A 13,526-nucleotide genomic window follows, 5' to 3' on the forward strand; every position below is an offset into this window, starting at 1 on the left:
TTGCTTAATTAAAGTATAGTTTAAAAAAAGATAATGTAACATTTAGGCTTAGGTTGGAGATAACCAAGGGGGAAAATTACCCTAGACTTTGACACCAAAAACACCTTGGAATCTAGTGTACAAAGAGGTGTCTTGAGACTTCTGTATTAAACTCTGACTTGTGTTAAAATACCACGTACATCCTTAATCTCTAGTAGTTTCTGTGATAACATAATTTTGGACACAATTTTAAGAAATACATAATCCATGTTTAGTGTCCTCTCCCAGCGGGCCCCATGTGCCTGCCAGGCTGGAGTGTTCTCATTCCCAGCAGCAGAGGTTCTGAGGGGACCCGAAAACAGAGCCTGAGCTCAGAAGGCAGGAGCAGCACTCTCTAAGGGGGGCTGAGAGTCAGAGGAGAACCTGGGCCAGGAGGAAGGTCTAGGATCGAAGAGGTGGTCCTCCCACAGCTGCAGGGTTAGCCACAGAAATGGCTCCCCAAGTACCCAGGGCACCTGGTGGTAAGTTCAAGATCTTTATAGGCTCCCTCAGACTTCCCAAAGCCATTCCGATTACAAGATGTTAAAGAAAAGATTGTCCACCAATTTAGGGTTAAGCTGAAACCACTCATTAAAAAATAGTTGTATAATTTGTGCCCCAAATATTCGTGTCTTCCAAATGAAGGTGGGGAAATGGGAAGAAGGAGCCAGATTACAAAATGAACTATCATCATCAATTTAAGTTCTCCTGTCTTCTCTGTTCATCCTCTATCCTCCCCAAACACCTCCCCTCTCTTAATTCAGCCCCTCGGAAAAGTCAGATTCCCAGTACTCACTCTGGTCCATCTCCCTCCGTCTTCAGTCAGCCAAGGCCCTTCAACTCATCAGTATTAAGATTCCAGACCTAATTGTGTCTCTGCGCATTTACAGTCATCCTGCTAGAACCTTTTCTCCCATCGTGAGTCGGTTGGGTGGGGCTGCTGTTTCCCCCTTCTCCTTGGACTCCTCCTGCTCTTTATTTCCCCGTTGTTCCGGGTGCATCTTTGCATAAGGAAAAGAGCTTCTGTCCTAAGCCTTTTAAAAAATTGGTGAGGGATTTGTTTCCGTGGCCTCCTTTTTGAGCTGAGAAGACTCAAGTGATGTGGAAGGCAAGGCATGGTTTGATCTATCCCTTTGCGCTTCTGTCACTTCAAGGCTTGGGACCCAATTCACTCCAAGACAGCTCAGTCTGGTGTCCGGCACTGCCAGATCGTCAGTGTCCAGATGGGAATGAGTAAGGAGCAGAGCTGCTCTCAGGAAAGTCATTCACCAGTGGTCATGAAGACAGGTTTGAACAGCCCATTAGGACCTAGAAACATTTGCATCTTGAAAATGAAGTATACTGACATGATGAATTATTATGCCATTGATTAAATATGAAGTTGATAGGGGCACCTGGGTGGCTCAGTCAGTTGAACATCCGCTCTTGGGCTTTGGCTCAGGTCATGATCTCAGGGTCGTGAGATTGAGTCCCACCGCTGGCTCCGTGTGCAGCAGGGAGTCTGCTTGCGATTTCCTCCCTCTCCCTCCATCTCTTCCCTTGCCCTACCCCCCAGCTTGCATGTGCTCTCTCTTTCTCTCTCTCTAAAATACATAAATAAATCTTTTTAAAAAATGAAATTGGTAAAGTTTCCAATGACAAGGGAAAATGCCTATAAATAGTGTTAACTAGGAGGGGGGAAAGCAGGGTATAAAAACAGTGCAGCTTACCTCCATGGTGTAAAAAAAATGTTACTTACATAGACCCATTTTTAAAAGACGGAGGAAAATATAAACTGTGATTGTTTGAGAGCAGTGAGATTGTGAATGATTGTGATTTCCTTATTTATACTTTTCTGAATTAAAAAAATTTTTTTCACGGTGGGAGGTTAAGATGTTTTTAATCAGGGAGGAAAAAAAATGTTCTTCAGAGAAAGTGAGCCAAGGGGTAGGAAGACCATGACCGGAAATCTGGACATGTGTATTTTACCTGATTCACAGTGTACAGAGAGAAGCAGAAGTATTTAGTCAACTCACCTGAAGGAAGAATTTGGTTTGGTGAAGAATAGTGCTGCAGAGAAAACATAAAGCTATTTGCACATTCACCGATCATTGTCAGATGTATGTAAGAGGTGCCTACTTCCCTGGGTTAACCTGTGTGATTGGTAAAAAATTCCCACATCTATTGTAACCAAAGCTTTCTGTCACATCCTCTGCCTCTTTTTAATGTGTCAAGTGTATTTAGGAAATGGTCCTCAATTAGAGGCATTAAACTTACTCATTACCAAGTGTTTACTGAACACTTTGGGGACTTAGTTTAATTTAAAAAAATACTTTGGCTCAGAAAAATATACTTTGGTTACTAGTGCAAAAATGTCTTTTATTAGAACTATATAATCTTTTAAGGAAAGTGGAATTAAAAAAAAAAACCTCTTTGTAATAGAAGTCCTAACTCATGTTGAAGATATTTTGAATATAGATTTTTTAAAAAAAGACTATTTATTTATCTATTTATTTACTTGAGAGAGAGAAAGAGATCATGAGCAGGGGAGGGGGGCAGAGAGAAAACATGTGTTAAGCAGGGAGCCCAACATGGGGCTCAATCCCACGACTCTGAGATCATGACTTGAGCCGTAAAGGCAGACCATTAACCGACTGAACCACCTAGGCACACTGAAAATAGATTTTTTTTAATGGTAGAGGGTAATAAACATTTTGGTAAATTTCCTTCCTGTTATTTTGTCTATGCGGAGTGGGATTTTTTCCTTAGGGGTAATTACACTGTATATTGAGGACAGGACCTGCTTAAAGTGCGAATTTCCATATAAAACAATTTGCCATCTTATTTGAAAATACAGCTTTTACAATGTAATGATTTTTGCCTTGTAAAAATAAGCTTTAACATCTCAAATTTATTTATTTATTTATTTATTTATTTGCTCACTCACTTACTTATTTGGGTGAGGGCTTAGATGAGAAAAGAGGTTACTCCAAAAATAACTGCAATATTACTACACAAGTTAACCAAAGAAATTTCATTTGGTCAACCTAAGAGCCTCATTAAGACTGAGTGTCCTGGAGCTCCTAGGTGGCTCAGTGGGTTAAGCGTCTGCCTTGGGCTTAGGTCACGATCCCGGGGTCCTGGCTCCTTGCTCAGCGGGGAGTCTGCTTCTTCACTCCCCACCCCCTGCTTGTGCTCTCTCTCACTCTCAAATAAATAAATAAATAAAATCTTTAAAAAAAAAAAAAGACTGAGTGTCCCAATTTTCACTATTACTTTGATGCCTTCCTTCTTTTGTTTACAAGACTGATGGCACCATATTAGAAGTTTTAAGGCACACAAAGGTAGTCTTACCCAAAGAGGCTTAGAATCTATCAGTGGAGAGAAAACACACACAATATCCTCTACAAAGGAGACTGCCCTTTGTAAGTTCAAAACAGTGGAGGTCTTCTGGGGAAGAGCTCTAGAAAAGCTTTGTGAACTATGGGCAGCCACCAACAGATGAAGAGTGAGAGCTGGTGTGAGAAAGGAATCCCAGGCAAAAGGCTCAGCACCAGCAAGGGGGGAGAGCAGGGAAAGCCAGGGTTTCTAAAACAAGCAGAGGAATTGCCTGTAGCAACCAAAACTCACTTTATAGAACAATTCTTTGGTAGGGAAAAAAAGCAAGAGAGGCTTAAGAGCTTCAAGATGGTAAATAACAAAGCTGTTTTTCCTCCACTGCTTTAGAAAGTATAGTTTTATAGCTGCAAGTGATTAGTTTTAAAACCTAAACATCACTGATCAAATTGAGCTTTTGTATTACCCTAGCTTTTCTTCATACTACCACCTGCACCAGCTCCTTATACATGATTGTCATACCCACCTGGAATCTAGCTAAGCAGTTATATTTGGCAACTAGTTTTTTAATTAAGTTAGAATCACATGATTAAGTTATCAATATCCACCATGGTATTGCAAATCATGTTTGTTGACTGACTACATTATATTCTGTTTATAGATTTTTCCCTAAAAGATAAACGCCTAATAGAGTCAAGTTTTAAATTTGGTTTCCAGAACAGAAAAGCTTTTCTACCATAAAATCATCTCTATGTTGATAGTAGACTAACCTCTGCTAAGGTTAATCCACTAGATTTGTCCCATAACAAGGTAGCAAGCTCTGAGGACCCTTAACTCTAAAATAAATACAGAACAGACCCACTTTACTCCTCTCCGGGTTCCACATCCTTATACGTGTCTACTGGGTTCTCCACTTGAAGATCTTGCTGTCGCTTCAAATTCAGTATGTTCAAAATTGAATCCGTTAGTCCCACCCAGCCCCCAAATGCATATTCTTACTCATCCTTAGAAATATTACACATCTTCATTAGTTTTTTGGAGCCTTCTCTTTGATGGTTGTGTGACCAAGTGGACAGGGCACAAGTTTCTTAGTTAGAGAATTGGTTCAGGACCCTGCCCTGGCCTTGCTGAGGTTTAGTACTTACCTGGCTCCAAGCAAGTAAGCCTTGATGAGCACGCCACTCCTATATAAAATGGGGCTGAGAGCAGCACCTACTTCACACAGTTGTTTTGAGAATCAAATAGTGTTTGTAAAAGCCTTAAAGTGCTACACAAACATTAGCCAGTTTTATTGGGTAATAATGGTAATATTTATGATCCTTCAGAATGTGAGAGTCACACTAAATGAAAGAACATGTCAAGATGTGCTATGCTGCCCAAAGAGACATTCATGCCTATGGCAAATTTGCTATAGCCTAGTCCAGCCCAATCTCACTCAGCCTTGTCATTACTCCTGGCTTGTTTATTCTCAAGGGACAGAAAACATATGACCTGAACTGATTAGGCCATACCCTTGCTTCAGACTCACCAATGGCTAGCATTACTCCACAGTATGAAATCTTCACATGGTTCCTACATTCTGCTACCATGTTCTACCCTGACCACATCTCCAGCAGTATTGCCCACCGTTCTTCCTCTCACTTGCTGATCTTTTCTTGGCTTGCTCAATTCTTCAGTTCCCAAATTAAAGTCTCTCCCCAAGCCATTCCCTTCCCTGGTCACACTCTCTAGCCCCTCTCCAGACCTCCGCAGAAATGTCACTTCATCACAGAAACTTTTTCTAACTACCTGAGACCCCATATTTACTCTCTTGGAACACTTAGCTTCCCCTTCACAGCACTGATCACACTCTAAATAATCATATGTATACTTTGTCTTCTCCTCTAGACTCCCCAACCCCTATGTGTCATTCGCATAATTCCACCTGAACAGGCTGGGCCTTCTGCAAAATAAAGCCCATTTTCTATGATATCTGGATTATAACAACACCAATCCTTCCCCTATGAAATTTGCTGGAAGTCAAGTAGCTCCTGGGATCCCCTCGCCTCCCCAGAAGTTCTAGATCCCCTCCCCTAGAAGTCCCCTGAGTTGCTTACTTTTGTGTACAAATTGGCTCTGCTGTCTTGACAGTTGTGCCTGCTTGGAGAATGGGAACTCAGCTGCAGTCTTTCAAGGATGGGTTGACTGGCTCTGCCAGGCTAGAGGTTCTTCTTGACCAAGCCCATAAGCTGGGGAGGATTGCAGAGGCATTTAGCTATATAGCTGGGAGGGTGTGGCAGAAGGGGTTAATAAGATCAGCCACACCCACTGCCTGGGTAGTTCCTGAACCCCTGCTGTGGACTCAGGTTCTCATCCAAACAGCACCTTCCTGGTTGTGAGTCCCTGCCTGCCTGCCTGACCTCAGTCTGGACCACCCAGGCCATCAAACTTGTTTTAATGAGTAAACATCCAAAGGAAGTTAGTCATGGTTGGTCTCCCAATACCCATTTTCCAGGATGTTCCTTTGCCCCTTGAAAATGATGGAGGAAGAATAATGGAGGAGTTTTGCCTAAACATCTAAAACCTAGCATAGAGGTGATGTCTAATTTTGCCAACAACAACCCCAAAATGGCCAAAAATATTTTTATTCTTTTTTTATATGTGTTAATCCCATCAATTATGCTACAACCAGATTTTGTTACTTCTTCAGGCTGAACATAATCTAGTTTCCTCCACTTCTTTTTATTTCGAACCCACCTACCACCAGCGTAGTTCACTATCACCTGTCCTGGACTACTCTACCTTCTAACTGGCCTCCCATGGCCACGTTTTGAACACACAGGATCCCTACACCACAAAACACCCAGAGTAATCTTTCAGAAAAGCAAAGATTATCAGATGAGTCCCTTGCTTAAATTCTTCTGTATTTTCTTATTCCCCTTAGAGTAAGGTCCAAAAGACATAATATGGTCTTGCATGTTCTAACTCTGCTTTCCTTTTCTTCTCTCTCTGCTGCAGATATTCATTCATTTGACAAATATTTGCCAAGCATCTGTTGGAGGAAAAGGGCAGCCAGTGTGAGTGGGGTGGGGTTGGTGGGGGGAATGACAGGAGGGAGGGGTCAGAGAAGAAGAGGCTGAACCCCACTGATCATGTAAACTGTGGTTAGGAGTTTCGGATTTCCTCTGAGCTTTCCTGGTTCCTTGGGCACATCTGTTTTCTCCCTGTCCAACAGCTTACATGCATTTTCCTGGAATATTCTCCCCTCTTCTATTCTCCTAGGTAGCTATTCCTTTTTCTTTAGAACTCTAGCTTAAACATTCCTTTCTTCTGGATGACTTCCTTGATAAATATGCTCATAGTTTTCATGCATTTCATTTGTTCATCCACAAAAATGTATTGAGGGCCTGTCATGTGCCAGGCACTGTTCTAGGCTCTGTGGATACAATTAAACAGACTTCCATCAAATTAGAAAGGTATGTTTGGGATGATATGACAGGAAATGTGACTTACATGGTATATCCAGAATCTGTCTTGGGGAATTCCCTTGAGGAGCACCTCAAAGAGACGGCCATCCTTCGGAGCAACAAAGGTACAGTGAGCGTCTCTAGGCTTTGGGCTGAAAGAGACATATCTTATGAAGATGTAGTAGACCTGAGAAAGTAGCAACTTCAAATTAATTGCAGGCACTGATTTGGGACCTAGCTGCTTCTCAAATGGACAGCACTATGAATTCCAAAGTTTATTTCCTTAAAAACAGAAGTAATTACCTAACCAATCCCAGGGAGGATATATGGCTATTAGTGGAGTAGACATATGGTTATCAGTGAAGAGATGTATGGTTGTTAGTCCCCAGAGGAGACATATGGTTATTAGTGAAGCATGTCTGTATCCAAGCTTAACTGGAGACTCAAGCAGCAAGTCGCTAGGGGCTGCCACTATTTCCCAGATGGAATTCAGCAACCCCAAGTGATGTCTGGAGTGATTCCTTTCATAATGAGCCTCTAAAAGTTTAAACAAAGAAAGTCTTTGTTTCCCCTAAGATTTTATTTATTTATTTGAGAAAGAGAGCACAAGCAGGGGGGTGGGGGAAAGGGAGGGAGAAGGAGAAGCAGACTCCCCACCAAATAGGGATCTTAACATAAGGCTCCATCCCAGGACCCTGGCATCATGACCTGAGCTCAAGGCAGATGCCTAACTGACTGAGCCACCCAAATGCCTAAACGAAGAAAGTCTTTTATGGATTTAGTCAACAAATATTTTAATTGAAAGCTTCCATGAGTGTGGACCTCAACTAGATTCTGAAGGTGCAGCAGTAAATAACAGACATGGAAACTATGCTCAGAGTTTATACTCTACCAAGAGAGATTGACATCTCAAAACTAATTACTTAGCTCCAAGTGAGCAAGTAAAGACTATTCTGAAAACATATTTCAAGATGGCCTGGTAAGTCTGGGGAAGAGTGGAAGGTGGGGACGAGAAGGTCCCAGTGGGGAAAGATCTTTGACTTTGTTTTACAAGATAACTGGAAATTCTAAGTGTGAGAAGATGATATTGAGGGGCAAGGAGTCGTACAAACACCCTGAGGTAGAAAGAAGCAGGTGTGAGTCCCCTAACATTTCTGAGAGAAGGTCAGTGTGACCGAAGTACCTAGAACAAAGAGGAGCATAGGATGAGATGAAGGCCAGAGATTTCATTTTGGGATTATGACAATGGGAAGCCATTAAGGGTTTTAAGTCGGGTAGTAAAATGTCATGTTTGTGTTTAAAGAGATCATTCTGACTTTAGGGTGGAGGAACAATGTGGGGGGAGGGCAAAGTTGGCTGGAAGGAGACCTATTAGGAGACCCCTGAAGTGAAACAGGAGAGAAACATTGGAGACCTGGACCAAGGTAGTGGCATTAGAGTTGCTCTAGTGGAGGACGCTAGAGGCATTAGAAGGTAAAACTGACAGGCTGTGGTGATTGACTGTATATATGGAGTGAAGGAGAAGGAGATGTCATGAGTCCTAAGGTTTCTGGCTTCAGGCATCTTCATGGGTAGTATATTCTTCAAATAGGAAACACTGGATGAGGACCAAGTTTGTGGGGTCAAAATAGGGGTCCTGGTTCAGGATTTGTGGTTGAGTTTGAGATGCCCTTTAGACATATAACAGAAAATCTGATTAGGCTGTTGAACAGATGAATTTGGAGCTTAGAGGACAAGTCTGGATTTGAGACATAAGAAGACTGTCATTGGAGCTGAGGGTTTGGATGTGTGCACCTGGGAAAGGTTGTAGAGTGAGAAGAGCACCTAGGACAGATTTTGAGGAACACCAGCATTTAAATGGTGGGTAGAGGAGGAGAATGGCCATGGAATCTGAACTGCAGCCAGAGAGGTAGTAGGAAAACCAGGAGGTGGTTGTCCCAAGAAGCCGAAAAAAGAGTATCTCAAGAAAAAGAAAGTGCTTATTGGTAGGAATTGCTGACAAGCTATCAAGTAACATGAAGTCTGAAAAGTGTCCATCAGCTTTGTGGTATGGAGACAATTGGACCTGGGGAAGAAAGATTTTGACGGTGAGATGGTGGGAGAGGAGAAAATATTGGAGAGAACTGAGGACTGCATGGCAGGGGAGGGAATGGATCCAGTGAATGTGGACAGGTTGGGATGGACTTCCTTTCCTTTCACCAGGCTTCATTTTCATTCTTTTAAAAATAACCAGCGAAGGGAAAAATTCAGGTCACTGAGAGGTAGAGGCCAATTGAAGAGAATTCTTTCACTGACCCTTTATTTTCTACTCAAAACAATGTTTAATAACATTTAAATATTAACCACCTTTGGGACAACTGGGTGGCTCAGTCAGTTGAATGTCCAACTCTTGATTTTGGCTCAGATCATGATCTCAGGATTGTGAGATTGAGCCCTGCATTGGGCTCCATGCTCAGTGTGAGTCTGCTTGGGATTCTCTCCCCCTCCCCCTGCCCCTCCCCCACCTCTGGCATATTCTCTCTCTAGATAGATAGATAGATATAAATATAGATATATCCATATAGATATAGATATTACCTACCTTTGTTTCAACCCTCTCTGAATGAAATGGCAGGAGTGGGGGTTTTTTTCTTTCTCTCTTTTCTTTTCCGAATATCTAACTCAATCTGGATCCTTTACTTTATGGGAGAGAATACACACAGGGTTTCTCAAACTGGGTTATTTCTTCAAAAAGACAGTGGAAGCAGATTTATTTGCAGATATAACATTAGATCTAAATATATTCCCTCACTTGAGCCCACGGCAGTGGGTAGGTCTTGCACTATTTGTAATTTTAACATGAAAGAGCCAGTTGTCATGATCTGGTTAAAATTTCTTACCAAAATTCTGAAGCAGTGTTACATGTTCCATTTAGAGCAACATCAGAAATTTGCCATCTGAGAAAGATGCAGCAAATCTTGTTTTAACTTGCTTTTGTTTTTTTTTTTTTGTTTGTTTCTTCCAAAGAAATAGAAAAAACTTCTTACCCAAATGGTGAGGACCAGGAGAACTTCGGGCCTATAAGGGGGAATTTCACCACAGGTTCCCCAAATAACAACTCTTTTTAGACAATTGGTGGTGAGGGAAGGGTAGCATCTGGAGAGGCCAAAGGAGAGCTTCTCCTTGATGGAGGAGAACTGAGCATGATTAGGTGTTGATAGGAAAGAACGAGTAGGAAGGGATTGGTTAAAAGATGTAGGAAAGAGAAGCAATAATCCAGGGACTTCAAACTCAAATGTCCAAGGGTGTAGCCAGGTAACCTAAATGCATGAGGCAGTGGCATGTAGGAAATAGAGTGCAGGAACTGCAGAGACTGGAAAGTACAGGCTCCTTCTGAATATTTGCCTACGGCACAAGGGATCCTGGGAGGTGAGGGCACTGTTCTCGATTGTGATGCTAGTATACATACAAATGTATGTGTCGGTCAAAACTTGTGGAATTACACACTAAAAAGGATGGATTTTACTTTTCATTTTTCTTTACTGTACGTAAAATAAAAATAAAAGGGAGGAAAAACCTATATAAGCCAAACACAGGATATGTCTGTGGGCCACAAACATCATTGTATGGTCTCTAGAATAACTTGAGAGAGTAAAGCTTTTGAAAAGATATGAGGAACAGGACCCAGACTCCAGGTGGAGAGACTCGCCTCAACTGGAGGAGGGATAGGGTCTCTATGGCAGCAGGAGGAAAGGTAGTGAGGGAGTGAAAGCAGGAAAACAAGTTTAGGTAAGGAATTTGAGGGATTTCTGATTGGAAAATAGAAGTCTGTTTTGCCAGTGAAGCAGGAGGCCCAGTCATCTGCTGACTATGAGGTAGGAGATGGAAAGTTAGCTACTTGAGGAGAACGGTGATGGTTTTATAGAGCCACAGAGGAGAATTCGAGCATGAAAAAGATGACCGAGTTGTTAGGTAGTATTTCAGGCCCTACTGAGGTTGGTGATTATATTAATTAGGATTGAGTTCAGCTGTATATAACAGGAAACAAAACCAAGATAATAGTGGCTTCAAAAATCAATTTATTTCTCTTTATTTTTTTTTAATTTTTAAATTTCTCTTTTATGTAAAGGAATTGTGGAGGTCAAGTCTAGGGCTAGTATATGACTTCATCAGAGATCAAAACTACTTTTTAAAAAAGTTTGTATTTAAATTCTACTTAGCTAACACAGTGTAATATTAGTTTCAGGTGTACAATGTGGCGATTCAACACTTTCCATACACCACCTGGTGCTCATCACAAATGCACTCCTTAATCCTCATCACCTATTTCCCCCATCCCCCCACATACCTCCCCTCTGCTAACCCTTGGTTTGTCCTGTATAGTTAAAAAAAGAAAAAAAAACAACAACAACTAGTTTTTGCTCCAGCATCTTGGCTTGTGACTTCCATCCCAAAGGTCCCCTCATGGTTCAAGATGGCCGCAGGAGCTGCACTAGAAGGCAGAAGGGGAAGGGGTGGCTCTTCCTGCTGAATCAACTCTCTTAAGCTTTCTTGCAGCAACCACCCTATATCCTCCCTCATTTGCTGAAACGAAGTCAAAAGGCCAACCTGCTTACAAGGGCAGCTGGGAAATGTAGTCTTTTATCCCTGGTAGCAATGTGACCAAGTAGACATCAGGATCCTATTATTAAAGAATATACCTTAGAGTATGGAGCTGCTAACTTCTACCACAGCGGTCTCCCTGTCATTCTCCAATGGGGCTTATCCCAGGATGTAACCATGGAGAAACCTGGGAGTTGATTTCACCAGGGGTTGGGACTTGATCAGGCAAATGGTATGAAAGTGCTAAGGAGCAAGAGTCTAGAACCGCTTGAGAGAGTGAAAGTATGAACCATGGATTCTAAACTAGTCTGGGGAGAATAATGAGGGCAGGAAGAGACTGAAGGCTGGAGAGAGAGGAGAGATCTTAATTACTTAGACATCCTGATGCCATGGAAGAAAGATTCCTGGTGAAGAAATTGAGCAGGCAAGCTTGGACAACAGGTGATTGTGGCGGAGAGAGAGAAGTGAGGCTGTAGAGAGATGGGATGACAACACTCTAAAGCTCAAGTGAAGATCAGGAGTGACAAGAATTCACCAGACCTCTTTCCTATTTCTCCCTCCTCTGCATCTACTTTCTACTTTGATGAACATGCATCCATAGTATTTCAAACTAAGGGTGTAGTGGACGCATCCCGTGCCCCACCTCACATCCACTTGGGCCATCTTTAATTCCAGTTATTTTTGCAACAGTCAGGTGTGACCTCAGCACTGTGTTTCAACTTCAACAGGAATCTCTCATCCTTTGCCCCAGCACTTCTCTGACCTGCTGTACGCTCACACATATACAAACCTAAAAGGGAAGGAAAGTTAATACTCCGAGAGGTAATCCTTGACCGTGGAGACCAGGATCTGGTAGATAAATGCTCCTCTGGTCTCCTTCAGGGTGGATAATTCTGAGGTACATTCTTCTTGGCTTTCCAAAGGGTCCTAGCAGGACTGAGCCCTGGATGCCCATAACAGTGACCAGCTTGATAACACATTTTGTTTTGTTTTTTTTAAATTGTGTTAATGTATAACATAAAATTGACCATTTTAACAATTTTACAGTGTAAAATTCAGGAACATCTAGTACATTCCATTATGCAAACATCACCACTATCTAGTTCCAGAACACTCTCATCATCCCAAAAAGAAACTCAGTATCTATTGAGCCATCACTCTCCATTCCTCCCTACCCCAAATCCTGCCAGCCACTGATCTGTTTTCTGTCTCTATGAAGTTGCCTATTCTGGATATTTCATGTAAACGGAATCACATAATATGTACCCTTTCCTAGCTGGATTCTTTTACTTAGCATGTGTTTTTGAGATTCATTCATGTTGAAGCATGGATCAATACTTAAATAATATTCCATTGTATGGATATACCACATTTTGTTTATCTGTTCATCAGTTGATGGACATTTAGGTTGTTTCTGCCTTTCGACTATTGTGAATAGTGCTGATATGAATGGTAACCCATTTTTATATTGGCTTTTCCTCCTTCCTGGTCAGTGTGGGAAATAGAATGGTGTGGGAAGAATCTGGAAGCTGTGAGGCCACTGTAATAGTCCAGGAGGAAAGGGGAACCTTGGAGATCTGGACTAAGGAAACAGGGACAGAAAGAAGGGGCTACATGTTAGAGACATGCAGAACTAGAACTGACTGGATTTGGTGACTGTGAGAGAGACAGGACCCTGGTAGAAAGAGGAGGGAAACGAGGATGATACTAGAATTTTAACTTAAAAGCAATGTTTTAAATTGCTGCCCTTTTTAGAGCCTAAATATTTGATAATTCTGATAGCTAGCACATAATAATTACTATGTTACTAAATCTCACATAAATCCAACCACCCATAGGGACAAGTATTTCTGGGTTCCTAAAAGCAGGGCCACCCTTATAGTTTGCAGAGCCCCTGAGCAAATATTTTTTGCAGTGCCCCTGTCTAAATAAACATTGGAATCACCCAAAGTCAGCATGTCAACACCATTCTGGCAGCTCAGTCTTGCAGGATTCCTCAAGGAAATATCACATTGGTAAATTGGAGGAATCTGTTCACCAGGCCATTTTCCAGAAACCTGATCCTGGCCACAGTGCCCAGGGACAACCCCGTAGATGTGAGTCTTAGAGCTCCTCAGGGCATCTGGTTAACCCCATGTTGGGGAGAGAAAGGTATGGAGAGTTAGA

This window comes from Ursus maritimus, unplaced genomic scaffold (genome assembly GCF_017311325.1).
Source record: "Ursus maritimus isolate PB19 unplaced genomic scaffold, ASM1731132v1 scaffold_35, whole genome shotgun sequence".
In the NCBI taxonomy this organism is placed as follows: domain Eukaryota; kingdom Metazoa; phylum Chordata; class Mammalia; order Carnivora; family Ursidae; genus Ursus; species Ursus maritimus.